This window comes from Callithrix jacchus, chromosome 15 (assembly GCF_049354715.1).
Source record: "Callithrix jacchus isolate 240 chromosome 15, calJac240_pri, whole genome shotgun sequence".
NCBI classification, from domain to species: domain Eukaryota; kingdom Metazoa; phylum Chordata; class Mammalia; order Primates; family Cebidae; genus Callithrix; species Callithrix jacchus.
In genome coordinates this window covers 45,903,206-45,926,067 of record NC_133516.1, presented here as the reverse complement: position 1 = coordinate 45,926,067, position 22,862 = coordinate 45,903,206, and the positions used below count along the sequence as shown (strand labels likewise).

The 22,862-nt window shown below is 43.6% G+C and overlaps 1 protein-coding gene across 6 annotated transcripts in view; it reads left to right on the top strand.

Annotated features, from left to right (window-relative positions):
- PRICKLE2 (prickle planar cell polarity protein 2) overlaps positions 1–22,862 on the top strand; it is a 369,301-nt gene that overhangs the window by 315,143 nt on the left and 31,296 nt on the right. The gene's annotated exons all lie outside the window — the stretch shown is intronic.

Below are 22,862 nucleotides of genomic sequence, written 5' to 3'. Positions count from 1 at the left end.
CAGATTCCCCAGCCTGGTGCTGCTTGGAGCACCAAAGCATCCATGACAGCTTCTGAGACTGTTCTGAACCTGTTTCTCACCAGGGAACTGGCTTAAAAATGCAGATAAAGATATAAGAAATGTCTGACTAGACAAGGAGAAGACAGGTAGGCTAAAAAGAACAGAAGTGGAAAGAGAGACTTGTTGCATGCTTCTCTCTCCAATGAAGTTGTCTAGCTGGTTTTCTGTGAATGGGAAGACTGATGTTGGCCAGGCATGGTGGTTCATGCCTGTAATCCCAGCATTTTGGGAGGCCAAGGCAGGAGGATCACTTGAGGCCAGGAGTTTGAGACCAGCCTAGGCAACATAGTTAGACTCTCTCTACAAATACACATACACACACACACACACACACACACACACACAGACAGAAATAAAAATTAGCTGGACTTGGTGGCACATGCCCATATAGTCCCAGCTAGTTAGGAGGCTGAAAGAGGAAGATCACTTGAGCCCAGGATGTTGAGGCTGCAGTAAGTAACGATCCCACCTCTGCACTCTAGCCTCGGTGGCAGGGTGAGAACCTGTCTCAAAAAAAAAAAAAATTTAATGAGGAAAAAAAATAGACCAATGTAGATCTTCTCTGTGATGGTGCTACCTAAAGCAGAATCTGAGGATCACAGTGGCTGAAAACTATCACCCATCAGCAGCGAGATTAGTACTGAAACTGAAAGTGTTTAGAAACTTACAGCAGTTCGATGTTGCGGTGACATCCAAGTGCGCATTTAGTGGGCTTGTCCTATTGATCAGGGTGTATAGACCAATGGGGTGTTATATAACTCACACGCCAAGCTCTTTGTGCTTTGTGCTTTATCAGACATGCTCAGCAGGATCACTAGGGATTGAAAATAAAAACAAACTGGTTCCTCACCACTGATAGCTTGAGAAGTAGTGCTGTAAGATGCGCTAAGTATATCTGCCCTTTTGTGGGCAAGGTACTGGAGGAGAGAGACGTATGTCTGCCCCTTACAGCAAGGATTTCATAGTCAATGGTGTCTGGATGGAGACTGTGATAACGTCAGCCCCATCTGAAGGGGACAGCCACTGCTCAGCTCCAGCTACTTGTTGCCATGTGCTGGGATATTTATGTATCCACCTGACCCTCATATTGCTCTTGCAATCTGTCAAATATTGTTCTAAGCAGTTATAAATATTAGCTTGCTTAATTACATTGTCATAACACTGTGAGGGAGGCATATTGTTACGATTCTCATTTCAGAGTTGAAGAAACAGAAATGGAGAAGTTGAGGGACTCACCCAAAGTCACTCAGCTTTTAGAGTGGTAGAGCAGGGATTTGAACGTGTGCATAGGATTCCAGAAACTTGCTCTTAATCACACCAGGCTGCCAATCTAATACAAGCCCCATCCTTTCAGATCTTCCCATTTTTTTCAGACAAGTTAAAAATTTGGACTTTTAAAAATGTGAAATCTATTTCAACTCTGGTTGACAAACAAAACGAGGCTCTGAGTTATAGATTGATTGTCCATGCGATGGGTTTTACCTTCAATCCCCATCAAATACGTCCAGGTCTGTGTTCCCATTTGTCCCAGAACAAACAGTAGATATCCTCATCCCCACGTTTCAGATGAAAAAAAAAAAATGAGGCCTTGGTGACTAAGCACCTTGCTTGATGTCTTAAAAGTGAGCAATTAGTGCCAAGTGATGACTGCCTGGCTTCCAGCCCAGGTTATGCTATTCTCGAAAGATTTATGTACTATAATTATTTAAGAGGGCAGCAGATAAATATATACTTCGGCCTCTGAAGCAGAGTTTCTCAAAGCTAGACCACCTGTACTAGAATCATGGGGATGCTTGATTCAAACATAGGCTCCTGGGCCTCCCTCTAATCCCCTGCATCAGAACTCTACAGAGGTGGGGCCCAGAATCTGCACGTTAAGTAGATCTCTGCTGAGACTGATGTGCACCATTGTCTGAGAGCAGATGTGCCTGGGTTTGTCTGCTCTGACTGTATTGTCCTCACATTGTGGCTCGTGAGGAAATCAGGAGGGCTAGAGGTTGAGGAATGTTGGAAGGGATGAGTGAGGAAGACACTCAGTTTCTACTCCTAAAGAAGACATCATGGGAGATTTATTCTCATGATTCTCTAGGATCCTTGGGCAAAGCAACTAATGCCCCTTTGCCTCAGATTTTTGAGAAACAACCCTGACCATGTCTGATACGACTGAGGGGAAAAAATTCCTGAGATCAACACTGTCTAATATGGCAGCCAAAAGGGGCTGTAGAAATTTAAATGAATTAAAATTAAATGAAACTAAAATTTCAGGCCATCAGTTGCACTAGACACATTTTAAGTACTCAACAGCAATGGCCTGAAGTTTCCATTTTATTGAATTTTAATTCATTTAAATTTCCATCGCCTGCTGTGGCTAGTGATGACCCTGCCAGAAGGTGCAGATGACAGAAGTGAACTGAGGAGATGGGCATGACATTAAGCCATTGTTAGTCTCTGAAGTTCTTACATGAGCCCTGATTTTTTTGGTTTTCTAATTAATTAATGGTTAGGAGTACTGGTTCTGGAGTCACACTTGCTGGGATGAGATCGAGCCTTCATCATTTAGGAGTTGCGTGGCCTTGAATAAGTCACTTAAACTCTGGAAGACTCAGTTTCCTCATCCATGGCATTTGGTGAATAAATGGCTGAAGGTATGCCTGTAGTACTTTTTTCATATAGCTTTGGTGAGGATCAAATTATACAAGCACTTAAAATCACTAACGTAGTCTTTGACACATATGACCCTCTGCAATGGTTACCTGCTACTTTTTATTATTATCAATTCTTTCTCCTCCCAAACATACTGATCCATAGTTTTGGCCCCTACGCCTGTTGTGGCTCCTAACTTCTCCCACCATCCACCAGCTCTGCAGGTTTGCATTTTAGATTTGAAAATACCCCTGCATGGGCCTGGCTTGGTGGCTCACACCTACAATCTCAACATCTTGGGAGGCCAAGGCAGGCAGATCACTTGAGGACAGAAATTAAGACCAGCTTCACCAACATGGCAAAACCCTATCTCTACTAAAAATACAAAAATTAGCAAGGCATGATGGTGCATGACTGTAGTTTCAGCTTCTTGGGAGGCTGAGACACAAGAGTGTCTCAGTGAGACAGGCAGAGATTGCAGTGAGCCAGGATCATACCACTGCACTCCAGCTTTTCCACAGAGCAAGACTCTGTATTAAAGAAAAAAGAAAAAGAAAAATACTCCTGCAGGTTTCTTTTTTCCTAATAACATAAGACCATGAAAAACAGGAACATTTTATATGTGTTTCTATGGTTCTATTGAAGAAAGATGGTGGCTGATATTCTAAGCTTCATCATTCCTCATTGGAGCAGCCCCTAAACAGCCTTTCACATCCTATGCTGCGCACACATACACCAAGGACTAGACTTGGAAAGTTGGTGTTTTTGCTGCCGTACCTCACTGTTACATTTGAATTTTGCTAGAATTCAGTAGTTTTTTTATTTTCGTTTTTGTTTTTGTTTTTAATAGTATTCTAAGCTAGCTGCATATCTTTAAATCCTGGAATCTCATCTGAATACCAGGTATGTGCCACAAAAGGCTTTCGTGAAACACCTTGATCCTTCAGATAAAGCTAGATTTCAAGATGATAGTTTCTTTTTTCTTCCATGGTCAGTAACTTATGTTATTGAATAAGTCTGTAGTGCTTAATCTGGCACGAAGTGTGATCTTTCTGTGGGCCGCATTTTTCCTCAGAACAGATATTAAAAAAACAGATAGCTCCAGTGGCTTGTCAGCCTCAGATCTGGGCTTTGGCCCCTCCCAATGTGTTTAGAACTGGGAGTGTGCAGTCCCTTCTTCTTGGAAAACACAATTCATCTCTTACGCTCACACAGAGTGAGTCAGGCAGGCACAGCCACCATTTCTACCACTGCAATGTAGGAGCCTTGCAGAAGTGCTTTAACCCTGCCAGTCCCTAAATATGCCTCTAAAGCAGCTTGCAGCCTGCATAATCATAGCATTAGAAGTAGAAATAACGACATCAAAACAACTAACATTATTGAAAGTGTATATGGACTGAATATTGTTATAAGCACTCGCCGTGAGCTAAACACACTCAGTCCTCACAACAATCCTATGAGGTAGACACAGTTGTTATTCCCATTTTACAAATGGTGTAAATGAGGCACTGAGAGGCTGAGTCGCCCAGGCCTGCATTGCTTGGAAGTAGAAAAGCAGGATTTAAATTTGGACATTCTAGCTCCAGAGCTTGTGCCCTTCAACACTATACCATGGCCGATGTGAATGACCATGGTAAATGTACTGCTGCTGCTGATGGTGATTGTAACTGATGGTAATCATAACAGACCACTGACTATGACCTGATGTGCTAACACCTTCACGTAAAATGCCTCTTTAAATGCTGCGTGATAAATCTGGTCATTATACTTATTTTACAGATGGGTACACTAGGTTCCTAGAAGTAACCTTTTTATGGTCACTACAGATGGACTTGAACCCAGGTGTGAGCAACTACAAAGCCATGCACTTAACTGGTCTAATATACCTCCTTACCAGAAGGGTCACAGTCACAGTCAGATTTGCACAGTGGCTCAAGATGAAGGGTTAAGCATTCCCTCTCCTGTGGCAGCTGGCTTGGTGATTTGTTTGTTTGACTCTGATGATGCTAGAGAGAAGCATGAGAGCACAGGTGTGAATGACGGGAGTCAGAAGTGGCAGTCCAGGATGATGCGCCAAGGTCAGAGGTAGGAAAGACAAGGCAGACAGGTAAAGATGGTCCAGGGGCTGGTGCCTGGGCAAGAGGCACCGAGGGCAGAGGGGACCAAGGCTTTAGTTGCCAGTTAGAGGTCAGGGCTCAAGTCACACACTGGGACTAGGTACAGAGTAGAGCTAGAATTGGAACTGGCTGAGGCCCCACCACGGGACAACTGGAGATTGTGAGCTGGTCTCTGGTGAAGGATGCTGCTGTGGAATGACAAGCTTGGGAACATGACTTGAGGATCAGACACATTTTGTAAGGGGTGGTTGGTCATAGAGAGCTGGGTCCAATAGGAAGACCCTCCAGGTAAGGATGGGAGTGAGGGAAGAGGAAAATCATTTGTTTGTTTTTTGATTCATTCAGCAAACATGACATGAGTACCTACCATGTGAGTTACAGCAGAATAGTATGAGAGCATGGGCTGTAGACCAGTGTACCAGAGCTGGAAACTGGACTTACAGTTTAATAGCTCTGTGACCTTGGGCAACTAATTTATCTATTCGGCACCTCGTTATCCTCATCTTTGAAATGGAATGACCCTACTTTTTAGGGTTGTAGTGTGAATTAAATGAGTGAGTTCATGTAAAGAATTTAGAACAGTGTCTAATGCCCTCTAAGTGCTCACTGAATACTGGTTGGTATTAGTATTTGTAGATGCCACCCATGCAAGGTGCTGGGAATGCAATGCTGAGCTGAATTGGACATTGGCCTTGCCCTGTTGTACCTCATAGTCTAGTGAAGTTGATAACAGTAACCATCCAACTGTATGACATAACATTTCATTTATGGTAAGTGTGAGGCTAGGAGGGCTTACAAAGAGGGATGTGGCTGAGTCAAAGTGCATCCTGAAAAAGTGATGCTTAAAGAGTAAGGCAAGGGGCATTCCAGGCAGCAGGAGTAGCATGTGCAAAGGCCCTGTGGTAGGAGTATATGAAGAACTGACAGAAGGTCCCATGGCTGGGTGAGCACACAGAGTAATAAGACTGGGAAGGAAGGCAGGAGCCAGATGGTACAGAGCCATTTAGGTCTATATTAAGGGTGTAGGCCTTTCTAATAAGGGCAATGGAAAGCCCTTAAAATGTCAGGCCCTGCAGTGAGGGAGGTGACATGATCCAATTTGCATTTTGAAAAGATGGCTTCAGCTGCTGTGTGGGGAATTGATTGGAAAAGGGCAAGCGCTGATGCAGGGAGACCTGTTAGGAGGGAAGCTGGGGCTTTGTAGCCCAGTCCAGGGGTGAAGGTCAATAGCAAAATCCAAAGGAAGAGGACAGATATGACAGTGACTTAGGAGGGGAAATTGGCAGATGTTTACAATGTCCCGAGGGGAGTGGGTCTAAGAGACAGAGGAAAATAGATGTGAAAACATTAGAACATTAGCAATAGATAAAGGTTTGCCTACTCGGTGATTTGTTTTACTCAGGCCAGCATCAGCTGCAAGTGCACGTGTTACTGGTCTGAATAAGCAGAGACACGGAGCAGGAATCTGAAAGGGCTTCCTGCCTTCTTTGATGAGTCGCATTGTTGTGTCAAGACCACGCCTTTAACACACATCACCTACACACCTTGGCAAGGGAGACTTAGTTGTGCAATGCCACAGGGTAACAGGGTAAGTTTTCAGCATTGCTGGCAAACTGGGAAAGAACCAGGCAACAACATGAGGATATAAAGCAACAACTGCAATCACTCACTTCACCAAGAATGTCTGAAATGTTGTCTAATCCTTGTAATGCAAAACACTTCTATATTTAATTTAAGGAAGGGACAGGTCTGCTGTTCTTCTGCATAACTTGGATAACTGTCCTCTAACCCAATTTCTTTATTTAAGTAATTAGGTAAAACCTCCTAACCAGCTGGTACCCATTACTTGATTGGCCCCACCTCAGATGTGTTCATGAATTGTGTGGCCCAGATCTTTGTGTTATTCCTGTCACTAGGGACGATGTGTGGTCCAGTCTGGAATTACAGATTTTAAAACCTAGAACTCACCTTGAGTCCTACCCATTGGTCACAGGGCCAGCCTGGAATATACTGGGGAAATGCATGGAGATTTTCTTTGTTCATTGATATTACAGGACTGTTTTGTTTGGAAGTGTCAGAATTCCAGCTTCAATGGGTGTAAACAAAATTTTTTTTATCAGGTGACTTCAAACTTCACAGATCTTTACTTCCAGAAGCCCGAATGTTGTCATCAGGACTAGGCTTCTTTCCATCTCTCAGTTCTTGTTCCCTGCATACTGGCTTCATTCTCGGGCAGCCTCTTCTCAGGGATGGCAGGGATGGCAGTCAGACGCTGCAGGCCAACGTCAATCAGCATCAGGTGAAGGGGAAAAAGAATTGCTCTTCCCTACTAGTGTCACCCAAAATGCCAGAATTGAGTCTCATTTGCCAGATTTGGGTCATCCAACGATTCTTAAACTAACCATTGTGGCCAGGAGAATGATAGCTCTGATAGGTCAGGCCTGAGTCATGTCTCATCCCAGGAACTAGGCAATGAGGTCAAACCCATCAAAACTGCACACTTGACAGTGGAAAAGGTAGATATAGAAAGGGAAATCAACACCATGCTTTCAAAGGTAGAGGGATTACGCTACAAGGAGGTAAAACCGCAGACGTCTGTTCCTGCACCATGGGTATCCCATCCATCCAGGAAGGACATTCTTATCTAATCCCTTCCTCCAGAAGCCCCACCATATTTGAATTTAACATCAAACGCCCATGATGTATTTCAGCTATGGTTTTCTGGAGACAGAGCTCTGGTCTTTGGGGTGTGGCCTGTGGTGATTTTAATGTAGGGGTTTCAGGCCATGAGGAGATATTTAGGAGGGGGAGATTGGGTGGAGCCCAGCCTTCTCACTCAATGGCTAGTACATCGTAAGGAGCACTTTCTGCCTGGTCCCATGCATCCCTAAAGAAGCTGTGACCTGTTGTTTGCATTTCATGACTCTGAACATCACCCACTAGCTCACAGACCAGGGGCCAGATGAAAACCAGCAGAGTGAAAGTCCCGAAAGAATCTGTCCCTTGTTTCTTTTTCTGCTTTGCTGTCCTGGCATGTGGGAAGCTGAGGACATTGTCAGAGCAAGATGGGAGAACAGGGAATCAGTGGGCAATTGGAAGAGAGCTCAGCCCAGAGCAGGCGATATACCCCTGCTACATCGTCATGGTCTCACTGACATTTTCTGGGTCCAGAGAAATTGTTCCAGTGTCCTGGTTTTTGATAACCATTCAGAAGGCTTGTTTATAACCTCCTTGGGCGTGAGCAGTCACCTATACCCACAGTCAGTCACCATGGCTGCTGACAGGGAGAAAAGATTGCTGATTTTATTCACTTTATTACTGAAAAGGCAACACTGGAAAATAGGTTCCAGGATGGAGACCGGCAGTAGTGCAGTTGGGGCGTGGTGCGTTGTGATGGATTCCTCAGACTGGTGCAAGATTTTACAGAGTGAATTTTTTAAAGAATGTATGAACATTTCTCTTGGAACTTTTGAATCTGTTAATCTCACAAACAGAAATGAGAAAGCTCTTATCCACTTGGAAATGGCTTTAAAACTCAAGCCATTTATTTTTTAAAATATGGAGAGCAAGGGAAACATAGAAAAGAAAAATTCTGGAATCGGGAAGAGGGAAAAACACGCCAAATGTCACCACTTGACCAGTGTTTATATTTTCATAAATTTTCAAGTTTCTTCTCTGTGTATTAATTCATTATTTTTCCCTGACTTGGTTGTAAACATACTGAATAGTTTGTGGCCTGCATTTCTTCACTTGTATTCTATCTGTAGCTTATTTTTGTGGCTTTTGTAACCATCATTTTTAATGACTGCATTAATATTCAATTGAATGGGTGTTACCACACCTCCAGAATTGGACATTTAGGCTACTTTTTTAAATGATCTGTATTTAAATCCTGATTTCCTTTGTTTATCATCAACAAAATACACTGCTTTGACCTCCTCCTTTTTTATAAACATAAACCTGCTAAATATCTTGTGTCAAGGCTGGCTAGATGCTTGACATTCCTACCTGGCCACTTGGCAAACATCTTTAGCCTCTGTCTCCCAGTGTTCTGGTGCTCTTAGGAGACTTATGAGCAATTCTACACTGACCATCACCTGCCTGAACCTCCCCTCTTCTGCCTGTATGTAAAGTGCCTCCCAGAGCAGTGGAAAACTGTCATGACTAAATCCCCTCTTCCTAGTACAAGCAGCCTAAAGCTGGCATTGGGAGTCTGTTTCTCCATGTAAACAGTAAACTATCCACTCCATCAATTCACATATTCCAGGGATCACCTACACTGCGTTCACCTGGGATGCTCGTCAATTGTGCAGATTCTTGGGCACCATACCACACCCACAAACAGAATCTCTCAGGGCTCAGACTCAGGAATCAACATTTTGAAAACATTCTCCCAGAGAACTCATAGGTTCACTAAGTTTGAGGACCACTGAGCCAAGGAAACCCAGACTCTTCATCTTAAATCTAGGTGAGGTCCCATACCCGTGAGCTCACCTGTAATTAGAGCTTGGCTCTGTCCTACACTGCCTCTTCTCTTAGCTCTGAGTATAGCCTCCTGCTGAGACAAAATAAAAGGTGAATTATATCTCCTCTCAAAATTTCCAGAAATGTCCCTGACATCAAATAGCTCTTGGTATAGTAAACAGGGTGAAGTGTGATTGTTTAACTTAGAATAATTTTCACCAGTAAGTTTCACTCTCCCCAGTTTTCTGCCAGCATCAACTTGAACACCCAGTTAGCTCCGTGTGTGTGTGTGTGTGTGTGTGTGAGAGAGAGAGAGAGAGAGAGAGAGAGAGAGAGATCTGTAATCAATACCAGTCCTGCTCTGCCAGGAATCTCCTCCAGCCTGCCCACCCCAAATCAAAATCAGACCATGACACATCTCTGGAAGGCAGCTATCACAAATCAGGCTGAGCAAACAGGCGGGGCACCATTCAGAAGACAAAGTCTGAGTCTTACATTACAAAGTCACTAAGAAAACACCTAGAGTTTTCCTTGGTGCAAAAACTGTACTGGCTTAAAAATGTCATGCAGAATTCCCCCATCCATTTAGCTAAAGCAGGCATATTTTTCCCATTCTTTCTCTCTTTCCTAGAAAATAGCCTTTCTCAACTTGGTTACCCAAGGATTTAGTGTTCTACTTTGCAGATTTTTCAGACCCTGTCTCCTCTTTTCTCTCTTTTTCCCATGCACAAGCAATGGAGGAAAATACTTGTTCATTTTGCTTCTTGCCCAGCAGAGTATAGAGACTGTACCTCTCTGCGTTTCTGTTCTCTGATCTTTCCTTGGAATAAATCCTTGACTCTGAGCTGTGCTAAGTCCGAGAGATTCTTACGTATTCTTGCTTCTTCAAGTCATTTATCCAACCCCCTCAAATCTGCCCCACTGAGGGTGTTATCAGTTCAAGGACACCTGTAGGGAATTGTTTCTCATTCTGACATTGTGCTTTTGGTGAGAGCATTCCTGGCAGTGACTCTACTGCCTGGCAGTGAGCGGCTCATACCTTGCTAGGGTTTCTCATCCTGGCAGCAGCAGACTTCCCAATGGCTGCCTTTGAAATCAGAGGTGCCAACTTTGAAAGGCAGAAAAATCCAGTTCAGTCTTCGCTTTGGGGAGCAGGTTGAGCTCATAGCTTGAAATGAGAGAGGAGAGGAAAACAGACTAGAAAAACTCACCCTTTTTTTTATACTTGAATAATGGGTCCTAAGTAAAAAGATCGGGGGGAAATTCCCTTTGCCTAAGGTACACACACATACACAAACACATCCCCCCAGGGGAAACACAGTGATCTAGATGAGTGATTCTCAACAGAAATAGGTGGAAGTGGCTACTACTGGGGGTAGTGATTTTCCTGCCCAGGGAACATTTCAAAGTTTGGAGACATTTTTGGTTGTAATAACTGGGGGTGCAGGACACTACAGGCTTCTGATAGGTAGAGATCAGGGGTGCTGCTAAACCTCCTACAGTGCACAAAATGTGATCTCCCTACACAGTCAAAGAATTATCCAGCCCCATAAACTAGCAGTGCCAAGACTGAGAAAGACTGGCCTAGAAACCAGGAATTCCACTGGAAGTCATTAGTCCCCATCTAAGTCATTCTGAACCACATCTGAGGAAAGCATGATGTCACAGGAAGGGACTTCCCCAGCTGGGCACTTCAGAAGTCCTGTCTGCAGCTGAAAGAGCCTTTTTTGCTTCTTGATCTGACCCTAGCTGCAACACACATTCACGCTTGGTGTTTAAAGGCGCAGTTGACATGGTTAAAACTGTACCACCTCTCTAGCTGTGTGACTTAGGCAAGCAGCTTAAATCTCCCAGTCCCTCAGCTTCCTGAGCAAATGTAATGTCTGCTGCAGTCAGCCTGCTGGTGATGTGGGATAACATTCATGGAAGACTTCTCCACCTGCTTGGTACTCTCGAAACTCATTATTTCAAAGTAACTTGTATTATTTGATACCCCGACTGCCACCTTCCTCTTAACTCTATCTCGGCCCATTGCTCGCTTAACAGGGAGAAGGAAGATTAACCAGAACTCAGGTGTCACTCAAACAGAAAGAGATTGAAGGCAAGAACTAGCATTAGTGGATGAGTGTGAGATTTGGCGATTTTGTACATGTCAATGATCCAGACCTATGTTGACCCCCACAACTGAGGAGCTCTGTTGCTTGCATTTCCAGGAATGCTTGCAGCCAGAAGGATGAGCCTTGTCTCCTTGAATCTGATTTCCAAACTTGTCTGAGTTAAAATGGGCTATCAGAATCTGTGGCCTAATTATGTCCATGTTACACCTATTAATGCTAATAGAGCCCAGCCTTCTCATGTGAGAAAGTAGACTGTCAGCTCACAGAGCTCAGCCTTCCTCACTGATCCCTCTGCCCGCCCCCCCACCCCAGTATCAATTAATTTCACAGAGAATTCCCATTTGCCACAGCTTAGAGGAGTTAATTTGTTCTTTGAGTCTGTGGATGAGAACTGGCCCAGCTTTGGGCCCTCAGTGAGGAAGACAATGGGAGAGTACAACAATGGGAGTTTTCCACTGAGATCATTATCAGCTGCTGGAACAAGCCCAGCCAGGCCTTTGGCTGCAGATGTGTTTCAAGCTCTGGCTCCTCTGCCAGGAGAAAAATTCAAACCTGGCCTGATCTTCCCATCAAGCTCCCCTTTATACAACCAAAGGCTCAGCATCCCTGAGTGAACCATGAGCCGTAGATGTCCAGGTTCTCTGTCACCCATTGTGCCTCTCTTTCTGCTCAGGAGTTAGGACTACCTAAGAAGCAGGTGGCTTCCTCTGTCACTTTCTGCCTCTGAAGCTGTTAAATATGTGGGCACATTAGGGTAGGGGAATCTGGATGACACACCTTTATCTGGCAATACTGGATGAAGCACATCAAATCAGAGGACATCTTTTATTCCAGCTTCCTCTGAGCCCAGGGACTCCTCCAAAAGAATTTTAAATCCTCTTGGTGGGTTCATAAGGCACCATTTCCATTCTTCCAGAGAATGGAAACACCACTGTCTTCCAGACATGAACTCAAAGTCTTCCTGGAAATATGGAGTTGTAAATATCATTCAGTCTGAACTCAGCCCCTAATACTGTGTACCTCAATTACAGAAACTGTAAGATGCCACATCCTCCCACACAGCATCTGCCCAAAATATGTCTCTAATGTGCTGCATTTCTAGAGTAGTAATTTAAGAGGGGGCTGTGCTGGTGGGCTACTCCATCCACCCTCAACCCCAACCACCCTGTTTTATCTGTTCTCTATACCAGAGTTTGATCAAGATCTTCTTGGAAACAAAAAGAATGGAGAAGAGAAAGATATTTTTAAATTTTTGATTCTGAGTTGTTTTGTATTCATGTATTCAACAAATATTTATTGAGTATCTACCATGTGCCAGGCACTCTGCTAGTTTCCAAGTGTACACTGGTGAATAAATCAGACCTAGTCCTTCTGTGGCTCAGGCCCCAGCAGGAAACAGATGGCATATTCAAGGGGTAATTAAAGAAAGCCTAATAAAGGAGAGGACCACTAGATAGAAACTGAGGCCTTAGGTAGAAAGCTGCAGCCTGGCAGGAGGGAGCCAGGGCAATAAATACGTTGACCTCTCTCACTTTCTGCCCCCTGTTCTTTTCCCATTGGTCTAAGCCAACTAGCAGCCAGAGAGCAAGGGAGCCATTCAGGGCAGAGCAGGGTGGAGAATGGCTTATAATCTAGGAGGGGACCAAACAAACACAGAGAGATGGACAGATTGTGATAAGGTGCAAAGAAAGAAATGAGCAAAGAAAAGAAGAGCAGATATTGAGGGTTAACTGCATTGAAAGGATGGTCAAGGAAGCTCCCTGAAGTGATATGTGAGCTAAAACTTGGATGAGAAGGACTTGGTCTTGCAAAGGAAAGGAGTGTCAAGGGAAAGTTATCTTACATGCAAAGGCCCTGAGGCAGGAAAGAACGTGTCCAGTTCCAGGAGCTTAAAGGAGGCCAGTGTGTTGAGAGTATAGTTGTCCAGAGGAAAGAGCTATATTTGGAGTGATAAAGCACTCACATTTTATTGCTGGCTCAAATTCCGCCTCCTGGTATCCCTCCGAGAACACTGCCCTGGTCCCCTTTTTTAGTGGGGTGTCTTAAAGTAGAAAAAGTCAGATGACTTGCCGAGGGGATTGAGAAAGCAAAGGCAAGACTGCAAAAAGGCAGTAGGTCCGAAATATCATATACATTGAGAAGCACAGGGCAGAGACCGTGCCATTTATAACAGAAGAAAAAATGTCTGTAAACTCTTTCTACTGATCTTTAATTGCTATGAGTTATTTTTCCTTTCAGGGCTGATTTCTTTCTTGGTTATATCCTGGATTTTATATACACAGTATGTTTTAATTTTACCCCAGGTATTCTGGCTTGGCCAAGCAATTAATTTATAAATCTGATTAAAGCACAGAACCTTTCCTTACGTAACAAGCCTTGAAAACATATGGCTAAACAGAAGTTGATTCACAAATCCCCTTATTTTTCTTGTTCTCTTGCACCAATTACTCAGTATTAGTCATCCCAGATTGTTATCAGGGCTCTTTGGATATATCTGTTGGTCATTAAGAAGACAGATTGAACAGTGGTCATTTTTTTCCAGGTGGGTATTGTCATAGTTACAGAAGGATTTCACCTGTCTCTCAAAGACCTGGATCCTTCCATCCTACCTCAAAATCCTTTTCTAAGGCTGAGGTTCAGGAGTTCAGCAGGAAGAGTTTTTGTTATTGGGGGGAAATCATATGGAATATTATCCTCCTACAATCTTATCGCTTGTGATAAAACAGGAAATTAGACCAAATAGGCTCACAATTTGGGACAAATTCAGTGACTGGGACCAAGGCTCAAGCTTACAAATCTCCAGAGCCATCTCAGGTTTGAGGCCTTTCACCATGCTCAGCTTTGCTCTGGTTCACATGGAAAAGGGACACTATCTCATTGGAACTTCAACCTCAACCTCAACAGGTTTAGAGTGAATACTTCACACTCTGGGCAGTCAGCAGGACTTCTCCATCTCTTGTAAGAAAGAGCCGAATTGGGTACCTACTGGAAAGATGTAAGGCAGAGGCTAAAATACTCAGGCATTGGTTCTCAACTTTGGCCACACTTGGAGTCATCTGGGGAACTTTAAAAAAATATTGATACCTAGATCCCACCCCCAAGATTCCAATTTAGCTGGTATGGTATTTGGCCTGTTTTAAAATTGTCCAATAATTCTACTCGTCAGACAAGATTGAGAACCATGGTATTAAGGCCAAACCGAATTCTTCATCAGGCGCCTATGTTTCCAGCTTCTGAGATAAGTTGTGGGTAGTTCTGCTCCTAGTGCCCTAGTTTGGTTCTGTGTATATGTGTATGAGAGAGTATGAGCACTCATCCTAAGAAAAAGAGAGCTCATTTATGAACATACAAAATGCTCTCCTCTAGTAACCTTTGTTCTACCAAAATCCACCCAAAACACCTAGCAATTGCAGAGGGTGCAGCATTACATTGCCACTCTCAAGAGGATCTTCAGAGTTATATAGACAACTGTTCACTTTTGGCTCTGTTCCTTACCAGCTCTGTGGCCATGGGCAAGTTATCTAAACTCTGAACCTGAATTTTTCCACCTATAAAACCTCTTTTATGGGATTAAATGAGAAAACACTTAACACCTAGATCACAGTAAACACTCAAAAACATTAGCTGTTATTATCATCAACAGTGATGTGGAATACTCTCAGGACATCCAGGTGTTAATATTGTGATAGCTAAGGGCTGAAGTGGAAAAGTCAAGTGAACTACAGTAAACCTCAACCACAATGACAGTGAATACCCCCATCTTGGAGATGAGGGAACGAAGGATCACAGAGTTTAAGGTCACACAGCTAGTGAATGGATAAGTGAGGATCAGAGCAGTTTGCCAGCCTGTAGTTTGAACTCCACATTTCTCTCATAAAATAAAAACTCGTGGTGACATCAACCCTTAATTTTGGCTGATAAAAGGGGCTTGACACAAAGCTCAAGTCTTTCTGATGGGAAGGGGATCCCCAGAAAGAGATGAGCAGATGAAGCCAAAATGAGCTGGGTCCACTGATGGCCACAGACGCCTCAAAAATCATCTTCCCTCCCTTTCCTTGTTTGCTTCCTTTTCTCACACCTCTCCAGCCCCTATAGCACCCCGGCAGCCAGGACACAAGCCCTCGGCTAATACATAAATCTGATTATATGTTAAAGCCAAGACTCAGCCCAAACAACCTCAGTAGCTGCCAGTGCAAGATTAAACTCCTAGGCTCAATGGGTCTCTCCTCTCCTTGTTCCTTCTGTCACTCTAAGTAGAAGCAAGATTCTCTGCAATTCTGCTTTCAACAGCTGTGGCTGAGACCAGTGTTTCTCAAGTCTTTTTTTTTAATGCCTTCTTTTTAACTAAACATGAGACTCCCACCATCCCAGCCCCAAAACTCCCAAGTTTCTGATTCTTTTGTTTGTTGTAGAAAGTGATTTATTTAGAGAGAGAAGCAGGAGAAGGAGAGAGAAAGAAACAGCTAACTCTCACACTGAGTGAGAGGGAATAGAGAGATGGAGTTTAGGAGGGGAAGACAGGCTTCCACGAGAGAGTGTGGAAGGGAGTTTCTGATTCTTTGCATTCCCAATCTCTTGTCCAGAGACCATCCTCTTTTCATCCCAAAAGTGGCAAAGATCTACTGCCATATATAGAGCTAACAGCTGTGAAGCCTTCCAAGTGGGACACTGTGTTAACTACTAATATATCATTATCTTGGTTAATCTTTACATTAATGCTGTGAAGCATATACATGATATCATCTCCATTCTCCAGATAAGAAAACCACGGCTGGTCGAGCATGAGTAACATGTTTGGATCACAGACCAGCAAGTGGTTAAACCAGGCATCTCAACACTTGAGTCCTGTATTTTTTTTTCTTTTTTTTATTGCATTTTAGGTTTTGGGGTACATGTGAAGAACATGCAAGATTGTTGCATAGGTATACACGTGACAGTGTGATTTGCTGGCTTCCTCCCCATGGTATATCTCCCCAACTTCCCCCCCAGCTGTCCCTCCTCTATTTTCCCACAACAGACCCCAGTGTGTAGTGCTCCCCTCCCTGTGTCCATGTGTTCTCATTGTTCAACACCCGCCTATGAGTGAGAACATGCGGTGTTTGATTTTTCTGTTCCTGTGTCAGTTTGCTGAGAATGATGGTTTCCAGGTTCACCTATGTCCCTACAAAGGACACAAACTCATCGTTTTTGATGGCTGCATAATATTCCATGGTGTATATGTGCCACATTTTCCCTGTCCATTCTATCATCAATGAGCATTTGGGTTGGTTTAACCATAATCCCATGGTTCTCAACCTGGGTGATTTTACCCTCAACCCCTGCACCAAGGGACTTTTGACAATATCTGTAGACATTGTTGGTTGTCACAAGAGAGAATAGGATGCTACTGGCTTGTGATCTGATGGGTAGAGGCCAAGGAAACTGCTAAACATCCCACAATGCACAGGACAGCCTCCACAGCAAGAAATTATCCTGCCCCAAATATTAACGGTGTTGAGGTTAAAAAAATAAATAAATCCCTGCCATAGCCCGCAAACTACTAAGCTAATTTTTTTGGTGGATATTATATTATAAAAATAACAGTTATTTTTTCTTTTAAAATGTAATATGGTATGATAACATTGAATATGCTTATTTTATTTTATTTTTCTTTTTTTTTTTTAAATATAGAGACAGGGTTTCACCATGTTGGCCAGGCTGATCTCAAACTCCTGACCTCAATTAACCACCTGCCTCGTCCTCCCAAAGTGCTGGGATTACAGGTGTGAGCCACCGCACCCGGCCTTTATTTTATTTTATGAGACAGTCTCACAGTGTCACCTGGGCTGAAGTGCAATGGTGCAATCTTGGCTCACTGCAACCTCCGCCTCCAGATTCACTCTATTCTCCTGCCTCAGGCTCCCAAGTAGCTGGGATTACAGGCGCATACTACCATACCCAGCCAATTTTTCGTATGTTTAGTAGAGATGCGGTTTCACTGTGTTGGCCAGAGTGGTCTCAAACTCCTGACCTCATGATCCACCTGCCTTGGCCTCCCCAAGTGCTGGGATTACAGGCATGAGCCACCGCACCAGGCAGAATATGCTTTTTTAAATGCCCATGACCCTCCCCTTGCTCTACAGTTCTCTTCTAGGCAGGGAAGCTTTAGCCATTCCACTCCCCACTTTGAGAATCTTTGGCTTTGGCTTTGTCAAAATCACTGCATCCTGTTAACAGCTAAAGTTGAATCTGTTTTCAGAAGTTTCTTTTTGCCTTCAGAGACACTCAGTTGCTATGCTGTCCCAGCTCCAGTAATTCAGTTGTTCTGGGTATAGAGAAAGCGATGAGTGCCTGTCACCCTCTGAATCTGCTATGGGCACTCTCAGAACAGACCAGCCCTTCCTGTCCATACCATGACTCCTCCTGCCACCTCCCACATCCCCAAGGCCACCTCCTATCCTTAAGCCTGGGAGCTCCTTCCATGGGAGCAACTCCCAACTGCTGCAAAGGGCAATGAAAAAAAGTAGAACTTTTCTGATCATATATAAAATATGAGGAAATCCTCTGGTTGCTTGACCTCAGCGCTTCAATAAATCCACCCTGCTTAAGCCTCACTCTATTGTCAGGTGTTCTGGTTTAATCAGTGCCTGCTTCCCTCTTCCTGTAAGGGAAAATGTTGAAGATAGACAGCTGAGTCTGTTTAATTGGGAGCTCCAGAATCACAAAATGGGACCAAGAGAGAGAAACAAATCGGAATTTCAGGTTTGCCTTTACAGGTTGTTTTGAGCATCGGGGCCTAGTGTAGCTCACCAAGCAGGAGGTGGCGCCAGAGGGCACCGTGGACTGAAGGCTCAGGTCCTCAGGAAGGGCTGAGGCTGCACTGACCTGGATGCTGGGCGCAGTCCTGCTTTTGCACCTGGGAAGCAAAAGAGCTCCCCAGCTGAGAGGTTAAGCCTTCACTCAGGCTAACCAGGATTTGAGTGTTCCCTGTGTGATCAGGGAATACCCCAATCTCTTTGAGTCTCAGATTCCTCTTTTGAAAAAGCAAGAATAATGATACCTGGTCTTAGGGGGTTCTTGAGAATCAGATGAGGTTGGATATGTAAAATTGCTGAGTACCATGCCTTCCTGTAGGGAAATGTTTTCCCCTACAGGAAGAGGGCAACAGGCGCTGATTAAACCAAAACCCTTGACAAGAGAGTGGGGCTTGAGCAGGGTGGATTTATTGAACAGCTGAGGTGGCAATGTAAAATTGCTCAGCACCATGCCTTCCATCCGCCATGGAAGATATTCACAATGGTATCTCTCATTAAATACCAATAGAGGAAAACTTACAGAGGACCAGCCCTGGCTGCAGAAGGGAGACAAAGGTGGTAGTAATAATAGTGGTGGTAGTCATGGCATGAGTTACAGAGTAGTGACTATAGGATGGAGGCTCTCCCCAGAGCATTATGTTGCACATAGTCTCATTGGGTAAGGCTGGGTTTGTGTTCCCTGGATGTAGTCCTCCCTGAACTGCTCCTCTTACTTCTTTCCTGCCTTATTTTCTCTGTAACACTCAGCACCATTTGACATAGTGTATATTTTGCTTACTTATTCTATTTCCTGCCTGTCTCCCCTACTGGAATAAGTGCTCCTTAAGGGCAGGAACTTTATCTGGTTTTATTTTGCTCCTGTTGCCCTAGCAGCTGGAGCACTGCCTGACACATAGTAGGCATTCGATAAACCTGACAGATGAGAACTATTTGCGAATAAGTGAACCTCCATTTTACAGAGGATAAAACAGAGGCTTAGAGAGGTTAAGAAACCTGCCCACAAGGCTGGGTGTGGTGGCTCAGGTCTGTAATCTTAGCACTTTGGGAGGCTGAGATGGGTGGATCACGAGGTCAAGAGTTCGACACCAGGGTGGCCAACATGGTGAAACCCCATCTCTACTAAAAATACAAAGATTAGCTGGGCACAGTGGCACATGCCTGTAGTCCCAGCTACTCAGGAGGCTGAGGCAGGAGAATCACTTTACCCCAGGAGACGGAGGTTACAGTGAGCGAGATCACGCCACTGCACTCCAGCCTAAGCAACAGAGCAAGACTCTGTCTCAAGAAAAATAAATAAATAAGTAAACCTGCCCACAGTCCCATGGCTAATGAGAGGCAGCCCAACTCCAGAGCCTTTAATCATCATACAGAGTTGTTTCTGCCAGTCTCCATGACCACTTAAAACCAGCTACAGAGGAAGTAGATCCTTACTTTGGATTTTGAGCTTTGTTTTTTGTTTTGAGACGGAGTTTTGCTCTTCTTACCCAGGCTGGAGTGCAATGGCATGATCTCGGCTCACCGCAACCTCCACCTCCTGGGTTCAGGCAATTCTCCTGCCTCAGCCTCCTGAGTAGCTGGGATTACAGGCACGCGCCACCATGCCCAGCTAATTTTTTGTATTTTTAGTAGAGACAGGGTTTCACCTTGTTCACCAGGATGGTCTCGATCTCTTGACCTCATGATCCACCTGCCTTGCCTCCCAAAGTGCTGGGATTACAGGCGTGAGCCGCCGGATTTTGAGCTTTGAGGTAGAGGTGTGAGTTAAGATGGGATAGTTTAAGAAGCCTGTAAGATCTGAAAACTACCTGCCCTGGTTCCTCATACTTGCCATGACTTCTACATTTCAGTTCAAAACAGCTGTGAATAACTTCGCAGATTTGGGGAGGAATTTTTCTTTGCTGCATTTCCTAGTGTTTCAGAAATTATAGACATTTGGGCTAAACATTCTTGTCACAGACTGTTTCAGCCCCAGAGAAAGCTTCAAATTCTGTTAGGAAATAGGACAAGATGGAAAAGGGTAGGGCCCCTAATTTTTTCATGAAATTTTATTGTTTTTTCTAATTACAAACAAAAAATAGCTTTGAAAAAAAATGTAAACTACAGGCCAGGTGCAGTGGCTCACACCTGTAATCCCAGCACTTTGGGAGGAGAAGGCGGGCGGATCACCTGAGGTCAGGAGTTTGAGACCAGCCTGACTACCATGGTGAAACGCTGTCTCTACTAAAAATACAAAAATTAGCCGAGTGTAGGGGTGAGTGCCTGTGATCCCAGCTACTCAGGAGGCTGTAACAGGAGAATCGCTTGAAACTGGGAGGCAGAGGTTACAGTGAGCTGAGATTGCACTATTGCACTCCAGTCTGGGTGACAGAGCAAGACTCCATATCAAACAAACAAACAACAAAATATATACATAACAGAAATATATAATGTATAAATTGAAGTTGTCCACAATTACTCTCCTCCCATTGACTATTCCTTTGGTATTTGTCTCTAGGCATATGCTGACAGGTATATAATTAAAAACCAATAAAAGGACTCATGATAATGTTTTGTAATTTGTTTTTTCACTTAACATTATACAGGTTAGATATTTCTTATCTGAAATGCTAGGGGCCAGAAGTGTTTTATATTTCAGAATTTTTTGTCAGATTTTGGAATACATGCATACCTCAGAGATATTGCAGGTTCAGTTCCAAAACACCTCATTAGAGCAGACACCCCAATAAAGTGAGTCATGCAAATTTTTCGGTTTCCCAATGCATATAAAAGTTTTGTTTATATTATACTCTAGTCTATTACGTGTGCAATAGCATTCTGTCTAACAAGTGTACATTAATTTAAAAATACTTTATTGCTAGAAAATGCTGATGATCCTCTGAGCCTTCAGTGAATCAATGTTTTTGCTAGCGAGGAGTCTTGCCTTTGTATTGACGGCTGCTGACTGATCAGGGTAGCATTACTGAAGGTTGGCGTGGCTGTGGCAATTTTCAAAAGTAAGAGAACAATGAAGTCTGACACATTGATCGACTCTTCCTTTCGCAAAGATTTATCTGTAGTGTGTGATGCTCTTTGATAGCATTTTACCCACAGAACTTATTTCAAAATTAGACTCAGTCGTCAGCAACCCTGCCATTGCTTATGTAATATTCTACATCTTTTGTTGTCGTTTCAACAATGTTCATAGCATGTTCACCAGGAGTAGATTCTATTGAAAGAAACCACTTTCTTTGCTCATCCATAAAAAAGCAACAATTCATTCAAGTTTGATCGTGAGACGGCCCCAGTGCAGTCACATCTTCAGGCTCCTCTCTTAATTCTAATTTTCTTGCTATTTCCACTACACCTTCATTCTTGAACCCCTCAAAGTTATCCATGAGGGTTGGAATCAACTTCGTCCAAACTCCTATTATGTGTATTTTAACCTCCTCTCATGAATCATGAATATTCTTAATGGCGTCTAGAATGGTGAATTCTTTCCAGAAGGTTTTCAGTTTACTTTGCCCAGATCCATCAGAGGAATCACTATTGATGTAGCCTTATGAGATTTCTTTCTTTTTTTTGTTTGGTTTTTTTTTTTTTTTTTTTGAGACGGAGTTTCGCTCTTGCTACCCAGGCTGGAGTGCAATGGCACGATCTCAGCTCACCACAACCTCTGCCTCCTGGGTTCAGGCAATTCTCCTGCCCCAGCCTCCTGAGTAGCTGGGATTACAGGCACGCGCCACCGTGCCCAGCTAATTTTTTGAATTTCTAGTAGAGATGGGGTTTCACCATGTTGACCAGGATGGTCTCTATCTCTTGACCTCGTGATCCACCTGCTTCGGCCTCCCAAAGTGCTGGGATTACAGACGTGAGCCACCGCACCCGGCCAAGATTTATTTCTTAATTAATAAGACCTGAAAGTAGAAATCATGCCTTGATCCATGGGCTAAAGAAATGATGCTGTGTTAGCAGACACGAAAACAGCACTTATATCCTTGTACAGCTCCATCAGACCTCTCGAGTGACCAGGTGCATTGTCAGTAAGTGGTAACATTTTGAAATAAATTTTTTTTTGAACAGTAGGTCTCAACAATGGGCTTATAATATTTAGTAAACCATGCTATAAGCTTATTTGCTGTCATCCAGGCTTTGTTGTTCCGTATATAGAGCACCATCAGAGTGGACTTAGCGTTATTATTAAGGGCCCTACAATTTTTTAAATGGTCAGTGAACATTAGCTTCAACTTAAAGTCATCAGCTGCATTAGCCCTAAGTAGAGTCAACCTGTCCTTTGAAGCTTTGAAGTCAGGCATTGCGTACTCCTCTTTAGCTAGTAAGGTGCCACATGGTGTCTTCTCCATAGAAGACTGTTTCGTCTACATTGAAAATCTGTTTAGTGTAGCTACCATCATCAGTGATCTTATCTAGACCTTCTGGATAACTTGCTGCTTCACCTGCACTTTTATATTATAGAGATGGCTTATTTCCTTATGAACCAACTTCTATTAGTTTCTAACATTTCTTCTGCAATTTCCTCACTTCACATCTTCATAGACCTGAAGAGTTAGGGCCTTCCTCTGGATTAGGCTTTGACATAAAGGAATCTTGTGGCTGCTTTGAGCCTCTATCCAGCCCATTAAAACTTTGTCTGTATCAGCCATAAGGCTAGGTCACTTTATTCTCATGCA